The sequence below is a fragment of the Phacochoerus africanus genome, chromosome 5 (assembly GCF_016906955.1).
Source record: "Phacochoerus africanus isolate WHEZ1 chromosome 5, ROS_Pafr_v1, whole genome shotgun sequence".
NCBI classification, from domain to species: domain Eukaryota; kingdom Metazoa; phylum Chordata; class Mammalia; order Artiodactyla; family Suidae; genus Phacochoerus; species Phacochoerus africanus.
Genome location: NC_062548.1, coordinates 42,156,785 through 42,178,271, shown reverse-complemented (window position 1 = coordinate 42,178,271; position 21,487 = coordinate 42,156,785). Strand labels below are relative to the sequence as shown.

Here is a 21,487-nt window from a genome sequence, read left to right as displayed (position 1 = left end):
AGTGCTGCTGCCTCTGTCCTCTATCTACTTTGATCCAGAGCATCAACTGTTCACATTAATGGATTTTGTTGGTTTGTTGAGACTTGGGGCCAAGGGCAGGGTCACATCACTCTGCACTGGGTCTTGGCCAGATCACTAACTTCTTTCACTTTGCTTCACCCCTGCATCTTTCCACATACCTCCTCCCTCCTGGATTACTCTGGGGACTCTGGTTCTTGTCCCTTTATTTCGCAGAGCACCGTCACTTTCCCCTGCAAAACCCCCCAAAGTGTATAGTTGAGCCATGTCAGTGCTCAACCTGCAGGATTTTCCACAGATGGGATCTGACCTCTGGAAAGTGGTGCTTACAGATTGATGAGATGTTATTTTGTTTTTCACTCTAAAATATGTGGCTTAGCCATCAGACCTTTGGTGCCTGGCTTCAGGCCTTGGCTGGAGGCAGGTGGGGTGGAAACTGCTGCTCTGACACCCAAAGAGAAATGCACTTAAAGAAGGAGAAACTGGTTCTCTTTCGGAGGCAGAGGGAGGCTTCCGGAGCTGATGCCAGTTTGTTTGGAGGCAAAATTGATGTTGTATTAAAATTGCCCAAACTTGGGCTGGTGCCCTGTGTGTTCAGAGCTCAAAGCCATGATTGCTTGCATTTTAAAAAAATTTATTGGTTGATTTTCCATCCTGTTGCTTGGCTGGTTTCTGCTTACAGCTTCGACCTTGAGAGTTCAGTTCAATAGTCACTAACAGCACCTACTATGGGCCATCCTTATTGTACCTACTATGTGTCAGGCATTGGGGATATAAGGATGAACAAGGTAAAACAGCATTGAAAAAGAGACAGTAGTTCCCACTGTCACACCCCCCCCCCCCACTAGAGAGATCTCAGACATCCTTGCACTGCCTCCATAAAGTGAGAAGGTGAAGGGTTTTGGTGTCTGAAGCCTCTTGAAGAGGATTTAGCTGAGTTGACACCAAGGTTTGTGATGTTGGAGGAGCTAGCATTTGTGTTTAGAGGTGAGAAAATGGAGGGTGGCATGATTTTAGAGGAAGCTGAGGTTAAGAAAAGACTTTTTGGAGTGTCCACATGTAGTGGAGACCTCCAGGGAGGGTGCCTGTGGCTGAGTCTGTGGTCAGTGGGATGAGCGTATGAAGGTCTGCTTGTAGCAGATGGCCCCCCAGTATTGCCAGAACAGGAGCAGCTGCAACACTGGTGACCTCCAGGGACCTAGGGCATGCTTGGCTTTCCAACACGTAAGCCCGGAGTTCTTACGTAAACTCATGGAGAAGGAAATGAAGCCCTGATAATGACGAGACCAAATCCCCCACCTGCCAGGCATTCGGGGACTGAGAGCAGATTTAACTGGAGTTACAGAAATAGGAATGTGACATTTCTCACACCCGGGCATGGTGGAGCAAAATGCCTTCCCTCTGGCTTGGAGGGAGGGAGTGTGTCAGCAGACACGACTCCAGGTTTCCATTCTTAAACCCTGTGTCTAGAAATGTGGTTTCTGCTGGGTCCACGGACCAAAGCTCCACAAACACCACGTCCAGTGCTGCATCTCTCCTGCCCGGCACTTTCCCCAGTTCCCTTCTTTGGCCCTTAGAGCAAGGAGGTTCCAGCCTCACTTTGTCCCCTTGGAAATGAGCTGGGAGAGGAGCTTCCATGTCTCCCTGCCCCTTTAGTGAGAGGACACACTGCTCTGGTCAGTGACACAGAGGAAATGCTGACTCAATCCAAGTTCATCTCTCACTGGATGGGTTACTTTGCCTATGCTGCGGCAGTGGGGTTTACCTCCCCAGGCCCCTTGCAGCGACTCCAGGCATTTGAGGGCAAGAAAGACAGACAAGACCTGCCTCTGGCAGAGCCAGCCAGCAAGTGACTGTCCACCCATCTTGAACAACAGGGGTTTATTATCTCAGTCAAATACTAAGACCAAAGATAGCCGAGTCCAGGATTTGTGGAATGAATAGCTCGAGACAACGGGTTTCTTTTTGCCTTTTCTGTGATGCACTTGCCTTTCTCCCCATGGTCATGGAGGCTGCCACGAGCCAGATATGAAGTCCTCACGTGCCAGCACCCAAAGGCAAAAAGAAAGGGCCACGGCGTCTCCCCGCACATTTCTGTATTAAAGTCCCTCCCAGAAAAACCCCAGCAGACTTCATACATCTCAGCCTCATCAGCCCTCAATAAACAGTTGGAATTCATCTCGAGACCTGTCCTAAATCAGTCACTGGTTGAGAGGGGTTTGAGTAACATTAGGATTTAAGCTGTAGTCTAGGGAACAACAGACTTCTGTTAAAAGTGGTAAGATTTTAGGCTTTTTGATTCAGGCAACCTCTGTTGCATCTACTCAGCTCTGCCATTGGAGAGTGAAAGCAGCTGCAGACAACACATAAATGAATGGGCATGACTTTGCTCCAATAAAACTTTATTTATGAAAACAGTCAGTGGGCCAGATTTGGCTCTTGGGCTGTACTCTGCCAAACCCTGTTTAGACCAATGATGCTTCATTCCCTGAGGCTGGGGCAACCCTTCTAAGAAACAAGGCAGCTCCCTCCCTGAGCGAAACAGGAGTTCTGTGAACAAGAAAGAAGAAAGGAATAACCAGTTTCTGGGTAGTTAACAGATAGTGTCAGAGCCAAACCAGCTCTCCCATCTACCTTGTTATGAATAAAGGCAATTGGAGGATCCCCCTATAGCTGCCTGCCTGTTCACATTTGGTTACAACCTACAGAGATAAGGACAATGACCTTTTATCAGTCAGCTGTCCCACCACAAAAGTGCTATGTAACAAGCAACCCCAACTTGGTGGCTTAACACTGTTTGTATTTTTGTGGATCTGCAGATCATCTGAGCATTAGCTGATCTAAGCTGGGTGCATCTGAGAAGCTCTCTTCTGTCCTGGTGTCTCTTATCTTCTCTTGGGACCAACAGGCTTGCCTGGGTGTGTTCCCATGGTGGGGACAGAGGCACAAGAGAGCAGGAAGTACTGCATACCCCTCTTTTCAAGCTTTCAGTCACAGAATGCAGACTGACATTTCATTGGCCACGGCAAGACATAAAGGCAACGTTAAGAGCTGGAGGCACATGCTTGGACTCTTCAGTGAGAAGAACCATGAAATCATATGGAAAAGGGCCTGGATTTAGGGTGTTGAGAAGAACTGGGTCCATTAAGGCACCGCAACCGACTGCATCCCCCTCACCACCAATAAAACCCAATCCATACTTGTTTCATGCACCTGTGCCCGAATGCTTCTGGTTGCAGTCCAGGCAACAGGGACTTGCCCGGGGAGGGACCCTACAGGGTATCGCTGTCCCATAGGTCTGGGTAGAATTGCTTATGGCCAACTCTGCACTATCCACAGCTTACTTTCTTTGTCCCGAGTCCCCAAGGGGCAATGCTTGGCCTCATTCCATTCCTGAGTAATTTTGACAAAGCCGGTTTCAGGAGCCTAGAAAGAAAATCAATTGTAGATTTGAATTTTGCAGGAAGTGAGAATGGTTGAATAGATATAGGCTTTTACATACTGATAATTATTTCCTCACCACAAAGAAGGCTGGCTATTAGGAAGCTGCTGTTAGATGCATTTGCCCCATGGGCTCATGAGCTCTGTGTGTGTGTGTGTGTGTGTGCATGCGTGTGCACACATAATCTACTCGTTGGAGCTACTTCCTTTTATAATAACATTCGCCAATATTTTAAAATAAAGGGAGGAAATTAAATAGGCTTCCCCAGACAGGCACTTTGCCCTTTTAAAGTGCTTCACACAGTGTAAAACAAAACAAATAAAACAAAACTCAGTCACATTGAAAAAAAAAAAAAACCAAAAACCTCTTTGTTCAGTTGGTTTTGGCGTCAACCAAGTGAAAGTCAGGAGTTCCTGTTGTGGCTCAGCGAGTTAAGAACCCGACATAGTGTCTGTGAGGACGCCGGTTTGATCCCTCGCCTTGCTTGGTGGGCTAAGGATCTGGCATTGCCGCAAGCGGAGGTGTAGGTGGCAGATGTGGCTTGAGCCGATGTTGCTATGGCTATCGAGTAGGCCTGCAACTGCAGATCTGATTCAGCCCCTAGCTCGGGAACGTCCATATGCCACAGGTGCAGCCCCCAAAAGGAAAAAAATGGTGGAAACCAGAAGAGCGGAAGGTCCTTGGGCTCACAGCAGGGAGGTCGGTTCTGCTTACAGCAGCCCCACATCTCAGTGCCTTTTCTTAATACATACAAGTTGCTGGAAAAGACCAGGTGTTGAATGTTGAACCTTTGAGGTGATTTTTGGGGGAGGGAAAGTTGGGATGGATTCACCGATTTGGTATTCAGCAGGTATGCACGGATGCGTTTCATCCTAGACATTGTAGTGGGGACTGAGGGTCTGATAATGGGCAAAAGCAGGCAGGGTTCCTGCCTTCAGGGAGTGGACAGTTTAGGGATGCACCTTCCAGTACGGTAGCCACAGCCACATGGGGTCACTGAACTACTTCATTTTATTTTATTTTGTTTTATTTCGTTTTGTCTTTTTAGGGCCACACCCATGGCACGTGAAAGTTCCCAGGCTAGGGGTAGAATCGGAGCTGCAGCTGTCATCCTACACCACAGCCACAGCAACGCCGGATCTAAGCCATGTCTGCAACCTACACCACAGCTTACAGCAACGCCGGATAGTTTAACCCACTAAGCGAGGCCAGGGATCAAACCTGTGTCCTCATGGATGCTAGTCAGATTCGTTTCTGCTGAGCCACGAACTCCTCACTTCCTTTTATAATAGCAGAAAGTTATAATAGTGAAGTGAGGTGAGTATGAATCGAGATATGCTAGAAGTGGGGGAGTTCCCGTTGTGGCTCAGTGGTTAATGAAACCGACTAGCATTCATGAGGATGAGGGTTTGGTCCCTGGCTTTGCTCGGTGGGTTAAGGATCTGGCATTGCTGTGAGCTGTGGTGTAGGCTGGCAGCTGTAGCTCTGATTCGACCCCTAGCCTGGGAACTTCCATGTGCTGTGTGTGCAGCCCTTAAAAAAAAAAAAAAAGATGTTCAGTGAGAGGAGCCAGACGCAAAAGGCCACATATTGTAGGTCTCCATTTATATGTATCATCTATAATGGGCAAATCCTTAGGAGCAGAAAGTAGATGGTCATTGCCAGGGCCTGAGAGTAAGGGAAATGGGAGATGACTGCTAATGGATACAGGGTGTCTTTTTAGGGGGATGAGTATGTTCTAAAATTGTGGTGGTAGTTACCCAACTCTGTGAATATACTAAAAGCCATTGAATTGTATACCTTATATTGATGAGTTGTATGGTATGTGAATTACATTTCAACAAAGTTGTTATATTAAAAAAAAAAAGTCTCCCCCTGATGAGATGACACTTAGGAGGAGACCTGGAGGGGGGATATGTGTTAACCAGGCAAGAAAGGTTGGGAACAGCATTTTGGGGTGAGGTACAGCACATGCGAAGACCCCGAGGTCAAAAGGAATACAGCACATTTGAGGGACGTCAAAGAGGTTCTTGTGGCTGGGGCCTGGAAGGTCAGGGAGAGTATGAGGCGATGGAGCTGGAGGAGGGAGAGGCTGGCTCACAGGGGTCTCCTGTGAAGGCACTGGAACCACATACTGTGTCACCTTGGGCACCTTGCTTGATGCCTGTTGGTGAAATAAAGGGCTGTCTGTCATAGGATGAAACAAGATAATCATGCTCGGTAAAGATGAGCTTGTGTGGGGAGCTGTCAGAAGGGAGTGACCTGTTTGGATGGCCATTCTGAAGATATTCCTGTGGTCTCTGTGTGGAGTCCAGATTGCAGCAGGAGAAGGAGACATGGGGAGACGTGTCCGGAGGTGTTTGTAATCAAATAGCCAGAGACCGTGGCTTGATTTATGACGATGTCAGAGGGTGGCTGAGCAGTGAATGGATTCCAGAAAGATTTAGGAGGTAAACGCAACAGGACTTGGCCACTGAAGGTGGGTTGAGTGGGCTGGAGGTCTAGAGAAAAGGTTTGAGATGAACTGCTCAGTGGGTGTTCGAGTCTGAGAAGCCCTGGGACCTCTGCAAACAGGAGTGTTGGCATTTATGATGCAAAGTCTAGACTTGGAAATGCCATTTGCAGTGTGTTCATGTACCGCCAGCAACTCCCACCCCCACCCTGTGTCCCCAATTTATTACTTCTTTGTTTTAATTCATCACAGAGAGATGTTCATTTGCCTTTGTAAGAGATATGGAATGCTCCTGAGGAAGCATATTAAAATAATCTGGATTGATGTGGGGGAGTTAAATCTATTCAGATCTGCGCTGGTGTTATTATACTGGTCTAAGTCCCCTTCTGGTCGGCTGTGGGAGGACAGTCCACGCTGGACTTGCTTTGACTGGAAAGGCCCCAGCAATGAGTACATTTGGCGTGGCCAGCCGAACCCCTTCATGCCGAGAAGGCAGTGTTAAACGGGCACCTCTGCTGTTTTTTTCCCCCACATCATTTGGCAGAAATGTTGCTGGGAACTTGCTGCTGGTTTTCTCAGGTTTGATCTTGCCGTGGCAAACCTGCGTTAACACTCAGCCGTGTTATCGAGTCGCTGCTCCAGCGTGGGCTGTGAGGGACGTGACCGTGTTTTCCGTAAAACTCTAATGCAAATTGTCTCTGGAGCGCCAACCCCGTCACGTACCCTGAAGGAGAAGGGAAGGCAGCTGGGTGATTCTAGCTGCACATGTGCACTAGAGTTGTCTTCAGAAGCTCGTGCCTCTTATGTGGACTCTGAGGTGTCCCACTTTGACCTTGGGGCAGGGTTTTGGGTGTTCCATAAGTGGAAAGTCAAATTTCAGAAGGAATTTGGAAAGCTGGGTTGGGCCTATGGCTGGAATCAAGGCTGGTCCCTGCGTACCCCAAGGGAAAACAGCATGGATTTTCTTGCCGACGCCCTCTCACTGGATTCCTTGTCCTCCTGTGTCCTAGAGCTGGAGAACTCATGAAACCTATCAACTGGCTGAGGACACAAAGTAGCTAAAAAGTGCCCCACACCCTCGGATTGGGGCTTCCATTGTCACGCCTCACCCCCATCCTGGCAGCAGCCGGGCATAGCTGGGCATCCTCAATGAAATGGGCTTCCCTCCCCTGACTACCTCATTTTATTCAGCCTGAACTCTGTCCACTGCTTAGACCAATGGGTCTCCACCTTGGCTGTACCTTGGAATCTCCTGGGAGATTAAAAAAAAATTTGATGTTTGTTCACTCTGTGTAGTGTTTTCATGGTTCATCCACGTTGTAGTGTACACTGGTACTCCATTCTTTTTTTCTTTTTCTTTCTTTCTTTTTTTTTTATGGCTGCACCTGAGGCATGTGGAAGTTCCTGGGACAGAGATTGAATCTGAGCTGCAGCTGTGACCTATGCTGCAGCTGTGGTGATGCTAATCCTTTAACCCATGGTGCTGGGCAGGGGGTTGAACTCAAGCCTCTGCAGCAACACAAGCTGCTATAGTTGCTTTATTTTTATTTTTATTTGTTGTTGTTTTTGTTGTTGTTGTTGTTGCTATTTCTTGGGCCGCTCCCGCGGCATATGGAGGTTCCCAGGCTAGGGGTTGAATCGGAGCTTTAGCCACCGGCCTACGCCAGAGCCACAGCAACTCGGGATCCGAGCCGCGTCTGCAACCTACACCACAGCTCACGGCAAGGCCAGATCGTTAACCCACTGAGCAAGGGCAGGGACCGAACCCGCAACCTCATGGTTCCTAGTCGGATTCGTTAACCACTGCACCACGACGGGAACTCCCTTTATTATTTTTTTAATGGCCACACTTGTGGCATATGGAAGTTCCCAGGCTAGGGGTCAAATCAGAGCTGCAGCTGCCAGCCTGTGCCAGAGCCAGAGAAGCACTGGATCCAAGACGCATCTGTGACTTACACTGTAGCTCTCGGCAGTGCTGGATCCTTTAACCCACTGAGCAAGGTCAGGGATTGAACCCACATCTTCATGGATACTAGTTGGGTTCTTAACCTGCTGAGCCATGACCAGAACTGCAGTTGGATTCTTAACCCACTGTGCCACAGCGGGAACTCTAGTACTCCATTCTTTTTTATGGCTGTATAATGTTCCATCATAATGACAGACCACATTTGGTTTATACACTCATCCACTGATGGACATCTGGGCTGTTTCCACCTTTTGGATATTGTATATATTTTGTGAGCCCATTTATATGAAATATCTGATGTAGGCAAACCCATTGAGACAGAAAACAGTTTAGCTGGAGGGAAGGTGAAGTGACTGCTAATGGGTGTAAGGTTTCCTTCTGACAGGGTGAGAATGTTTTGGAGCTTGATAGACGTGGTGGTTGCATAACACTCTGAACGTACCAAATGATATGAATTGTCTGTACACTTTAAAAAGGCGACTTTTATTTTATATACATTTTACCCCAATTAAAAAAAAATACTGCTGCTTGTGTTCTACCTCCAGAGGTTCTAAAGTAATTGGTCCAGGAAGTGGAGCCTGGATTTGGATTTTAAAAGCTCCCAGGTAGTTCTAATGTGCAGCATGGGCCGAGAACTCCCGCTTCAATCTCTCTTCCTGGAATCGCCTTTTCATTTTCCTTTACATTTGGGGGGTAACTTGTACACTGCAGTCTAAAGACCAACTGCACTGAATACACCAGGATCCTTGCTGTGTATCTTCTCTGGATCCAACTCTGACTTACCAAGTCAGAATCTCAGGAGTGGGGCTGTACCTAGGGGACAGTACCCATTTCACCAGCACCAAACCAGGCAACTGTTACAGCACAATGATCTGAGAACTTCTTCCACAAACTCTTGGGTTTCCCCACTGTTCACCCCTCTGTGTGTCAGCTACTAGGTCACTGTCCTGCAGACATGGTATGAACAAGACACAAGTGTCCCCTCTCTTATGGACTCTCAGTGAAGCAGCACAGCCTGCAACGTTCCCTCACTTGTCAAAAATGCATGTGGCATTGTCGGTAGGGCTCACGTGTTTGACTCCTGGGCAGAGAGAGGGGAGTGATCACAGCCCAGCATCCCTTCCTCCCAGGTTGGCTCTCCCTGAGGAGTCTGAGAACACAACTCTGAAATCAGGTTCAAGCCCAAGTTTGACATCCTTCTTAGTTCTGTCTAGTACATAAGCCTGTTTATATATTCATTGTCTATGGTTGTTTTAAAGCAAACGTAGTGGCTTTAAAACAATACATGTTTGAAATTCCCTGGTGGCTAAGTGGGTTAAGAATCTGGTGTTGTCACTGCTGTGGGTCAGGTCACTGCTGTGGTATGGGTTCAATCCCTGGACTGGGAACTTCTGCCAAAAAAATAACACTCATTTGTTAGGGTTGTTTCTGTGGATCAGGGATCCAGGGTGGGGGCTTGAATGGGTCCTTTGGTCTGGGTCTTACAAAGCTGCCATGCAAGATGTTGGCTGGGCTGCACACTCATCTGGAAGCTCCAGTGGTGATGGGTCAGCTTCCAAGTGAACATGATTGTTGGCAGCATTGCAAGCTGCCAGACTTAGGGCCTCAATTTTTCATTGGTTGTTGCCAACTGACAGCTCCTTGCCACGTGGGTCTCTGCGTGCTGGTAGCTTACAACATGGCAGCTGGCTTCTCCAAAGGTGGTCAGCTGAAGAGTCTCTTAGTGAGATAGATTTATGATCTTATCTAACAATCAAACATCCCTTTAGCCATATTTTAGTGGTTAGAAGCAGGTCACAGTTTCCACCCACAGGCAAGGGGATGGACTACACAAATATACAAAAGCCAGCAGGTGGGAATCTGCCATAGTTTTCCAAATATGAAATGGAGATAACTATGCTCCCTACCTCCCAGGGTTATAGTGAAGATTAAATGAGAGGATGCATGAAAAGCTTGCTACAGAGAAAAAGCTTAATAAATATTCACTTCACTGTCATTATTATCTGCATCATGATTATCTGTGTTAACATTATCAGATTGTTACCAGTGGTCTTGGGTCTCCAGGATGTGTCAGGCACCTCCCTCTATGGCCCCAAAGTTCCTCCTGAGATCTTCCTATGCTGTTCTCACAGGACCTCCTTCATCCTGCCGTGGAAAGCTAACCCTGGATCCTATATTTGTTTCCCAGTTTGACTTGTCTGGAACATGGGCTTTTAGTTGAAGGTGACATTTTATAAAAAGCAGCATCTTAGAGTTCTCTGGTGGCTTAGGTTGCTGCTGTGGCGAGGATTTGATCCCTGGCCCTGGATCTTCCGCAGGCTGAGCATGTGGCAAAAAAAAAAAAAAAAAAAAGGCAGCAGCATCTTTACCTGAGTTCAAGGTATCTTTGAGGGTCTCTGTCCCTGGTGGTGTCTGTAACTTTGTTCTCTTCTCTACTTTGAGTTCTTCACTGAAAGAACGGGAGGGAGCTTCCTTCCTGTTTTATTTTTATTTTTTATTTATTTTTTGTCTTTTTTCTATTTCTTTGGGCCGCTCCCGCGGCATATGGAGGTTCCCAGGCTAGGGGTTGAATTGGAGCTGTAGCCACTGGCCTACGCCAGAGCCACAGCAACGCAGGATCCGAGCCGCGTCTGCAACCTACACCACAGCTCATGGCAACGCCGGATCGTTAACCCACTGAGCAAGGGCAGGGACCGAACCTGCAACCTCATGGTTCCTAGTCGGATTCGTTAATCACTGTGCCACGACGGGAACTCCCCTTCCTGTTTTATTTATTTATTTTTTAAATTATTTATTATTATTTTTTTCCCACTGTACAGCAAGGGGGTCAGGTTATCCTTACATGTATACATTATAATTACATTTTTCCCCCAGCCTTTCTTCTGTTGCAACATGAGTATCTAGACAAAGTTCTCAATGCTATTCAGCAGGATCTCCTTGTAAATCTATTCTAAGTTGTGTCTGATAAGCCCAAGCTCCCGATCCCTCCCACTCCCTCCCCCTCCCATCAGGCAGCCACAAGTCTCTTCTCCAAGTCCATGATTTTCTTTTCTGAGGAGATGTTCATTTGTGCTGGATATTAGATTCCAGTTATAAGTGATATCATATGGTATTTGTCTTTGTCTTTCTGGCTCATTTCACTCAGTATGAGAGTCTCTAGTTCCATCCATGTTGCTGCAAATGGTATGATGTCGTTCTTTTTTATGGCTGAGTCGTATTCCATTGTGTATATATACCACATCTTCCTAATCCAATCATCTGTCGATGTACATTTGGGTTGTTTCCATGTCTTGGCTATTGTGAATAGTGCTGCAATGAACATGCGGGTGCACGTGTCTCTTTTAAGAAGAGTTTTGTCCGGACCCTTCCTGTTTTAAAAGTCTGCCTCTCCCCTGCATTCCAGGTTCCCGTTTGAGAGATGTTTATATATCCAGTGCCCATTGAGTCCATTTGATGAAAAAAATCTGTTAATGTGCTGGGCCAGATGTTGTGCTTGGTTCCAGGGATGTAAAAATCAATGAGATGTATCTCCTATCGATACATCAGAGTGCAGTGGGGGAATTTAGACATGAGATAGTGTTTCTCATTTTGGGACTGATGTTCGTATTTGCATACAAAGAAATTTTAGGTGGACCAAGGGCTGACTGGGTGCTACACAGACTTGGCATTAAACAGTGGTTCAGTTACATTGTGATAAGGTTATTTACACTTTAATTCTCTCATCTTTATGACCGTCAAGAACACACGCTAGAGGTGCTAAAATGTTTTGTTAAACACTTTATATTCTCCCTTTTAAATATGAAGAGCAGGGTCTACTTCAGACCCTTCTGTAGCCAACAGTATCCAGGTAGAACTGGATAATATTGTTGCGCTGCCATTGACTTTACTTTTTGTAGGCGTTGCAGCAAATGAGTCCTTTAAGAAGAAATGTATCGAAGTAAAAAAAGTTTTGAAAAGAGGGCTGCCATATTTTAGCACCAGTTGATTATAGCTGGATTTACTACATGATTTAAATAAGTCTGGATTTTTCTGTGAAAATGTCTAAATATGCCTGTTGGCTCAAATAAAAAAATATTGTGTGATTCAAACAAAATATACCATAGGCAGCTGGTAGTGAGAAGTGTAACACAGGCAGTGTGTTTAATTTTTGAAGTAATAGTAAGGTCAAATCTTGGGGGAGTGTGAGCAATAAATACATCTCAAAATGCTAGCATTGGATTTCTAGAGTGCTCCAAAGTAAAGACTTTTGTTACTGATATGTGAGAGTTTGGTCCTACACAGCGTAGGTGGAAACTTTCAGGAAGGTTACATGGCATGCCAGGGGTTGGCTGGTTGGAAGAAACTCAGAAATCAAGAGACATAAAAGAAACGAAAATGACACTGAGAGTATTGAAAAATCCAGTGTTCTGCAGAGTGCAGGCTGCACTGTTTGAGAAATCTGGAGTTGTGTGTTCTCCTTGATTTTCAAATAACATACAATAAAATGCACAGATCTTAAGTGTTCAGTTTGGTGAGTTTTGACGGTTGTGTACATCCATGTAACCATCATGCCAACAAGATGTAGAATATTTCCTTAGCCCCAGAAAGCCCCCCAATGACCCTGATCACCTCCCATCACCTCCTAGGGGCAATTGATATTCTGGTTTCCAACATCCTAGATTCAGTTTGCGAGTTTGGGGGCTTCATATAAATGGAATCACGTTCTCCCTTTTGCCTCACTTTCCCCCCAGACAAAATGTTGTAGAGATTGATCCAAAATTGTGTGTGACAGTAGTTTCTTCCCTTTTTAATCTTTTATTGGTGAGTAGTAGTCCATTATATGAATAGTCCATAATTTGTTTACTCATCCACCACTAGATGGGCATTGGTTTCCAGTTTTTTTGTTATTCCGAAGAATGCTCTTGTGAACAATTACTTGCAAATCTTCATGCGGACATATATTTGCACTCTCTTCAGTAAATACTTAGGAGTGGAATTGCTGGGTCATAGGGTAGGTGTGTAGTTAACTTTGTGGAAAAAAAAAAAACAAAACCTGCCAAAGTGTTTTCCGAAGTGGCTGTACCATTTCACATCCTTATAAGCAACAAAGGAGAATCCCAGTTGTTCCATATTGTCATCTGCTGTTGTCATTATTTATTTATTTTCTTGCTTTTCAGGGCCGCACCTGTGGCATATGGAAGTTCCCAGGCTAGGGGTCGAATCAGAACTACAGCTGTCAGCCTATGCTACAGCCACAGCAATGCAGGATCCGAGCCGCATCTGCGACCTACACCAGAGCTCATGGCAACGCCGGATCCTTAACCCACTGAGCAAGGCCAGGGATCGAACCCACAACCTCATTGTTCCCAGTCAGACTTGTTAACCACTGAGCCACGACGGGAACTCCTGCCTTGCCATTTTCTTAATGGTGTTCTGTGATGAGAAGCTACTTAAAATTTTGATGAATTTCAGTTTATCATTTTTTTTTCTTTATTTGGTCAGGGCTTTTTGTGTTTGCCTAAGAAACTTTGCTAACCCCAAGGTTGCAAGAATATTCTCCTGTGTTTTTTTCATAGAAGTTTTATTGTTTCAACTTTGTGTTTAAATCTCTGATCCATCTCAAATTAATTTTCATGCACAGTTTGAAGTAGAGGTCAAAGTTTCCTTAATTCTCAGGTGGAGGTCTAGTTGGTTGTTCTGCCACTAGTTAAGAAAGCATTTCTCTCCTCATTGAATTGATTTGGTATCTTTGTAAAAAGTATCAATTGACCGTATATATGTGGGTCTATTCTTGAATTCTTATATTTGTTCCATTGATCTATTTTCCATCCTTATGATGATACCACACTATCTTGGTTATATGGCTTTATAGTAAGTCTGGAATTCAGGATGTGTAAGCCTTCCAATCTTGTTCCCCTTTCTCAAGATTGTTTTGGCTATTTTAGATTGCTTGTATTTCCATATACATTTTATAGTCAGAGTGTTGAGTTTCCTGAGAAACTCTTTTGAGATTGTTTGGGATTGCCTTTAATCTATAGATCGGTTCAGGGAGGACTGCTGTTTTAACAGTATTATATTAGTTATAACAGTATAATATTGCATCTTCTAATCCAGGAACATATCATGTCTATTCATTTTATTTTGGTCTTCTCTAAGTGATCTTCAGTGTAGAGTTTTTTGTTAATCTTTCTTTCAGATTTGTTCCTGGTTGTTTGATGTCTATTGATACTATTTTATTTATTATTTTATTTTATTTTATTTTTTGCTTCTTAGGGCCGTACCCATGGCATATGGAGATTCCCAGGCCAGGGGTCTAATTGGAACTATAGCTGCCAGCCTATGCCATAGCCACAGCAATGCCAGATCCGAGCTGTGTCTGCAACGTACATCACAGCTCATGGCAATGCCGGATCCGTAACCCACTGAGCAAGACCAGATATTGAATCTGCAACCTCATGGCTCCTAGTCTGATTCGTTTCCACTGCACCACAACAGGAACTCCTATTGATATATTCTATTGATATATATTAAATGGTACTGTTTAAAAATGTTATTTTCCAATTGTTCATTGGCGGTATATAATTTTTTTTTTTTTTTGCCTTTTGAGGGCCACACCCATGGCATATGGAGGTTCCCAGGCCAGGGCTCGAACTGGAGCTGTAGCCGCTGGCCTACACCACAGCCACAGCAGTGTGGGATCCGAGCTGCATCTGTGACCTACACCACAGCTCACCGCAGTGCTGGATCTTCAACCCACTGAGCGAAGCCAGGGATCAAACCTGCATCCTCATGGATGCTAGTCAGATTTGTTTCTGCTGAGCCACCACAGGAATGGTAGATAAAAATTTAATTGGAGTTCCCATTGTGGCTCAGTGGAAATGAATCTGACTGGTATCCATGGGGGCACAGTTTCGATCCCTGGCCTCGATGAAAGGAGGTTGGAGATCTGGCGTTGCTGTGGGCTTGTGGTGTAGGCCAGTGGCTACAGCTCTGATTAGACTCCTGGCCTGGGAACCTCCATATGCCGCAGGTGCGGCCCTAAAAAGACAAAAAAATAATTAATTTTTATGTATTGACCTTATATCTAGATATATAACTAAACTTCTTAATTATGGTGGTTTTTGTAGATTTCATAGGATTTTTCTATGTACAGTCATGTTATTTGCAAATAATGAACTTTACTTCTTTCTCTTGTAATTTTTCTGCTTTTTATTTTTCTTGCTTTGTAGTACTAACTGTGAATTCCCATAATATGTTGAGTAGAATAAGTAATAATGGACATCCTTGACTTATTTCTTATCTTAAGGGAAACACATTTATTGTTTTATCAGGGATATGATGTTCGCTATAAGTTTGAAAATAATGCTCTTGATCAGATTGAGGAAGTTTCCTTTTATTCTTAGTTTGCTGAGGGTTTTTTAAAAAAGGCCATAAATTGGTGACATTTTTAAAATTTTATCAAGTGTTTTTCCTACATCTATTGAGAAAAATCATGATTTTTCTTTTTCTTCTTAATGTGATGAATTATACTAATTACTTAAAAATTTTTTTATTGTTATTTCCCCAATACGATTTTTTTCCTACTGTGCAGCCTGGTGACCCAGTTACACATACATGTATACATTCTTTTTCCCCCATTATCATGCTCCATCATAAGTGACTAGACATAGTTCTCAGTGCTACACAGCAGGATCTCATTGCTAATCCATTCCAAAAGCAATAGTTTGCTTCTATTAACCCCAAGCTCCCCATCCATTCCACTCCCTCCCCCTCCCCACTAATTACTTTTTTTTTTTTGTCTTTTTGCCATTTCTTGGCCCTGCTCCCACGGCATGGCATATGGAGGTTCCCAGGCTAGGGGTTCAATCGGAGCTGTAGCCGCCAGCCTACGCCAGAGCCACAGCAACGTGGGATCCGAGCTGCGTCTGCAACCTACACCACAGCTCATGGCAACGCCGGATCGTTAACCCACTGAGCAAGGGCAGGGACCGAACCTGCAACCTCATGGTTCCTAGTCAGATTCGTTAACCACTGCGCCACGACGGGAACTCCGCCCACTAATTACTTTTTGAGTGTTGAACCAACCTTGTATTCCTGAGATAAACCTCATTTTGTCATGTTGTATTATACTTTTTATATATTGCTGGATTTGATTTGCAAATATTTTATTAAGGATGTTTATATCAGTGTTCATGAAGAATGTTGGTGTGTGGTTTTTGTTGCTGTTTGTATGTGGCTGGCCTTATAAAATGAATTGGAAATGTTCTCTCTTATTTTTGCAAAGAGTGTGGGTATGTTTACATTATTTATTTAATAAGTACTTGATAGAATTTATAAGTGAAGACATCTGAGACTGGCTTTTCTTTGTGAGAAACTATTAAACTATGGATTCAACTTGATTACTAGCTATATGGCTATTCATATTTTCTATTTCTTCTTTTTTTTCAGTTTTGTTACTGTGTCTTTCCAGGAATTTATCCATTTCATCTAGGTTTTTGAATTTATTGACACAGTGTTGTTCATTTCATCTGCTGATTATCCTTTGAGTGTTGATATGATCTCTACTGATATCACCTCTTTAATTTCCGATGGTGGTACTTTGTGTTTTCTCTTCTTTCCCTCTTGGTCCTTATTGCTAGATTTGTTTGAGGGACAGCCTCTAAAGTGGTTCCCAGTTGTCTCTGCCTCTTGGTCTTCACTCCCTTGTGCAATTTCCATCACTTTCGTCTTTGCTGAACCCTGTGAATTACTTTTAATTAACAGAGTGTGGAAAAGATGATGGGATGTTACTTTGGAGATTTTTTTACAAAATGACTCTTGCTTCCATTTTGCACATCCTTTTTTACTCTTCTGCTTGTATTTCTTACAAATAGCACATAATTGATCTTGCTTCTTTGTCCAATCTTTCAATCTGTACCTTTTACAAGGAGTGTATAAGCCATTTACAGTCAATGTAATTATTGATATAGTTGGATTTAAGTCTGCTGTCTTGGGCTTTATTTTTTATTTGTGTCTTCTGTCCCTTGTTCCTCCATTTTTCCTTTTCTACTTTCTTTTGGGTTAATCAATTATTTATTTATTTATTTTTAGTATTCTTTGTGTGCTTTGAAGTGTCCTTTTGGCTGATAAGAAAACTTCAAATTAGAAAATAATCTTTATTATTAGTGCCCCAAGGGAACTCCCTCATCTTTTTCTTTTTTTCAGTTTTAGAAACTATCTTATTTTCCATCCACCAATTTCCATTGTAGGAGTTTGTGTAAGGGGAGTTCCCATTGTGGCGCAGTGAAAATGAATCCGACTAGGAACCATGGGGTTGCGGGTTTGATCCCTGGCCTCGCTCCCAGGATTAAGGATCTGGTGTGGCTGTGGCTGTGGTGTAGGCTGGCGGCTACAGCTCCTAGCCTGGGAACTTCCATATGCCGTGGGTGCGGCCCTAAAAAGAAAAAGAAAGAAAAAAAAAAACACGCCCCCCCCCCCCAGGCAAAGATCTGGAGTTCCCGTTGTGGTGCAGTGGTTAATGAATCTGACTAGGAACAATGAGGTTGCAGGTTCGATCCCTGCCCTTGCTCAGTGGGTTAACGATCCGGCGTTGCCATGAGCTGTGGTGTAGGTCACAGCTGTGGTGTAGGTCGCAGATGCAGCTCGGATCCTGCGTTGCTGTGGCTCTGGCGTAGGCCAATGGCTACAGCTCTGATTAAACCCCTAGCCTGGGAATCTCCATATGCCATGGGAGTGGCCCTAGAAAAGGCAAGAAGACAAAAAAAAAAAAAAAAGAGTTTGTGTAAGAACAACTTAAGACCCCTCAGTGATTATTCCTACCCATTCAGTAGCCTGAGCAGTGGCAGCTGCAGACCAATCTTCAGTAGGGAACTGCCGGATGGGCATAGAGGGCACCTTTATGGAGGGCCTTTGGACCAGTCTGCCACCTCAGGTTGAGTAGCAGTGAACTCAGGAGGTGGAGCAGTCCATTCACCCTGAAATTCCTCCTTGGTCACAGCCTTCTCGGCTGCTGCCTGCTCTTCCTTTTCAGTCTCTTCAGGATCTTTGTAGAAGCAGAGATCAGGCATGACCTCCCATGGGTGTTCATGAGAGATGGTGCCAGGCACATGCAGATCTTCCCAGGTGAGCATCCACCGCATCAGACCCACTGAGTGAGCTCCCTTATTGCATGGGCTGGCAATGTCCACGTAGTGTAGAGGAGAGTCTGAGTTGCACAGAGCAATGGTAGGCAGGTTAACGTAAGAGGCTCTGTGAGATGCTGGTGGTCAGCCCTGGGGTCAGTAACCACCAGAAGTCTCAGCTCTGGGGTCAGTAACCACCAGAAGTCTCAGCCCTGGGGTCAGTAACCACCAGAAGTCTTGGCTCCAGAAGGCTGCCTGGGTTTGGTTAGTGAAGGTTCCAGGAGTGAAGAGGCCAGCACTAGGCGTGACGCTAGTGGCAGCAGCAAACTTCAGCACAGCTCGCTGGCCAGTATTCCTGGAGGATATGACACTGACATCAGCTGGGTTCTCAATGGCAACAATGTCAGGAGCTGCCAACCGAAGTTTCTCCCAGGTTCTCTTCAGATTTATGCTGTAGATGCCATCACTTTTCCTTTTGTAGATGTACTGCTCCATTTGGAAGTCAAGGTTGGTGCCACCTAGGTGGGTTCCTGCTGCAAAGAATTTGAGGACCTCCTCCTCTTTCATTTGCAGGACTTTGAGGGCTCTGGACATTGTGACAGTTTCCCTTTAAGTTACAGTGGGAATCAAGGACAACGCTGTATGGACCCCTGTCTGGGTAGCATGGAAAGTGGGAACTCTGTCATCTTTATTATTATTATTATTATTATTATTATTATTATTATTATTATTATTATTATTATTATTTAGGGCCCACTCATGGCATATGGAGATTCCCAGGCTAGGAGATGAATTGGAGCTGTAGCTGCTGGCCTACCCACAGCCACAGCAATGCCAGATATGAGCCACATCTGTGATGTACACCACAGCTCACAGCAATCTGGATCCTAAACCCACTGAGCGAGGCCAGGGATTAAACCTGCCTCCTCATGGATACTAGTCAGATTCGTTTCTGCTGAGCCACGATGGGAACTTCTTATTATTTGTGATCAGAAAAAATCCTTCTGTGTAGCACTGAGAACTATGTCTAGTCACTTATGATGGAGCATGATCATGTGAGAAAAATGCACGTATACATGAATGTGTAACTGGGTCACCATGCTGTACAGTAGGAAAAAAATATATTGGGGAAATAACAATAAAAAAATTAAAAAAAGAAAAAAACTACTGGGGTTCCCATCATAGTTCAGTGGAAACAAACCTGAGTAGCATCCATGAGGATGTGGGTTCGATCCCTCCTTCTCAGTGGGTTAAGGATCCAGTGTTGCAGTGACCTGTGATGTAGGTCACAGATGCGGCTCGTCATCTGACATTGCTGTGGCTGTGGTGTATGCAGGCTGGCAGCGGTAGTTCTGATTTGCCCCTTAGCCTGGGAACTTCCATATGCCACAGGTACAGCCCTAAAAAGCAAAAAAAAAAAAAAAAAAAAGACAAACAGAACCCCCAACTACCGTGAGCTTATCCTCAGAGGGGCTGTTGGTCTAGACTGGAAAGGACGGTGCACTAATGTGATCATCACAGCGTTATGGGTCCATACAGCACAGGGCACACACAGCATATCACCCCTCTTCTCTCTGGGCTTTGCTGTCAGGCTGCAGCACATGCGCCACACTGGCAGAGAATTCTATGCATGCAGTCCACAGGGTTCAATCTGCTGTAAATATGACTCTTTTCGAGTGTGCATTTCAGCTTCATGGTCAAGCTGTGTCTCTCTCCAGGGGCTTCTAGACTTCTGCTTGCTGTCACCTCTTCTTCCATCATAGCTGCATCTCTCAGTTTGATAAATGTCAGGGAACATTCTGAAACTCTGTGGAAAAGCTGTTTGTGTTTTAGATAAACTTCAGACATTCTTCTGACTTGGAGGGGCTGGAATCCAAGCAGTGCTTAAGCTCCCTCCCCTATCCTATATCATGATGCATATTTTAGGAAAAAAAAGAACCATGCCTTATAGGTGTTAAAGTATCATTCACTCCATTCCTCTCCATTTTTGCTTTGTTTATGACTTAGATTAATTCTGAATCTTTTGTACCTGGACTCCTATGAAAATTCCAATAAAGCAAAAATGATTAAAATTGGATTGCCCATAGATGCTGTTTTTCCCCTGGAGCGAGGTTCAGCATCTAAATAAGGGGGAGGCCCAAACCCTGCATATCAGCCTTTTAAACAAGACACAGTGGGAATACCTCCATTTGGATCCATAAATACCAAATAGGAAATCTTAAATGGGACTTTTCTCTACAGCTTTAAAAAAAATCCAATATGAGATTATAGTTTTGATCATAACTTAATTTTTCATTTCCATTTGAACTTTAATTTTACTTAAATTTTCTTCTGACAAATCTCCAAAGGAATATTTAAGTGACACAGCATAATGCTGGCGGATTATTCATATATCAACCCTTAGGCTACCAAGGAAGCCTTCATCATCTCAGAGTGAGTTTTATTGGAATCTGTAGCTCACAAAATATTGCTTTCTGACAGCTCCTGTGCAGTAGAATTTAAAGGCGTAAGTTTAGGGAGAATTTACACTTTGGCAGCATCCTCTGCTACACCTTTTAGGAACATTAAATCAGCAGGCTCCCCAGTGATACTTCTGTGGAAAGGTGTTAGGTAGGCCCCTTGCATTTATTTCCGGATAGGTGGGGGAGCTTGGAACAGCCCTTGTGCCTCTTACTTTTTGGGGCAGTATAAGTGGAAGGCAGCAGCTCTGCCCTTCTGCTCAATGTACTTTCCAAGGGGAGATCGGTCTGTCTTGGTGATGCGAACAGGGATGCAAAATCCCATTCCAGAGTTGCTGCTAAGAGCTAGTGATGCTCCATTCATTGAACAAATATTTATTGAGCACCTACTGTTGCCAGACACTTTGCTAAGTCTTGGGGACATAGTGGTGAGTAAATCAGACACGTGGGTCCCTTCATGGAGTTCATGAGCTGGTAGGGAAGACAGAAATTAAACTCTAAAAGGCACACATATGTCCATCGTAACTGGTGATGAGAACTATGAAGAAAATAATATCTCCATGGGATTTCAACCGTGACCTGGAGGCCAGGTGGAAGTTAGGCAGATGAAGGGTCTTACCTGAAATAATATACAGAAATGTTTTCATTCATGTTTTCCATGTTCCCCTTGAGTTTGAACTCTTCATGCAGTTGTTGGCAACTTGGATCTAGTTTCGTGAATTTGCTTCTTCATGTCCTTCCCCCACCCTTGTTTTCCAGTGAGCCATCTTGGCTTATTGATTTGGAGGAGTTTTGCTTTTCCTAGGGAGGTTTTAATCCACCTGCACCTTGTGTGCTCTCTGTAGATGGACTGGCATATAGACAGGGACTGAGTGAGAGATGACTGCCCTGCATGGAGCAGTCTGAACTGGTGGCCTCAAGAAAGGCTGGTTTAATGGGATCAGTCTGGGATCAAGTGGGCGAGAGTCTCTGTGGGGTCCGTTCTGTCTCCTACACTGGATTACAGAATCTGGGGCTTGTATGGAAGAGAAATCCAGCTTTACTATTCTG

General features: G+C 44.6%; 1 protein-coding gene and 1 pseudogene across 1 annotated transcript in view; one reads left to right on the top strand and one right to left on the bottom strand.

Moving 5' to 3' along the window:
* The window catches only part of LOC125127492 (uncharacterized), a 557,563-nt gene that overhangs the window by 24,245 nt on the left and 511,831 nt on the right, over window positions 1-21,487 (top strand). The gene's annotated exons all lie outside the window — the stretch shown is intronic.
* On the bottom strand, window positions 17,650-18,572 carry LOC125127491 (40S ribosomal protein SA-like; annotated as a pseudogene).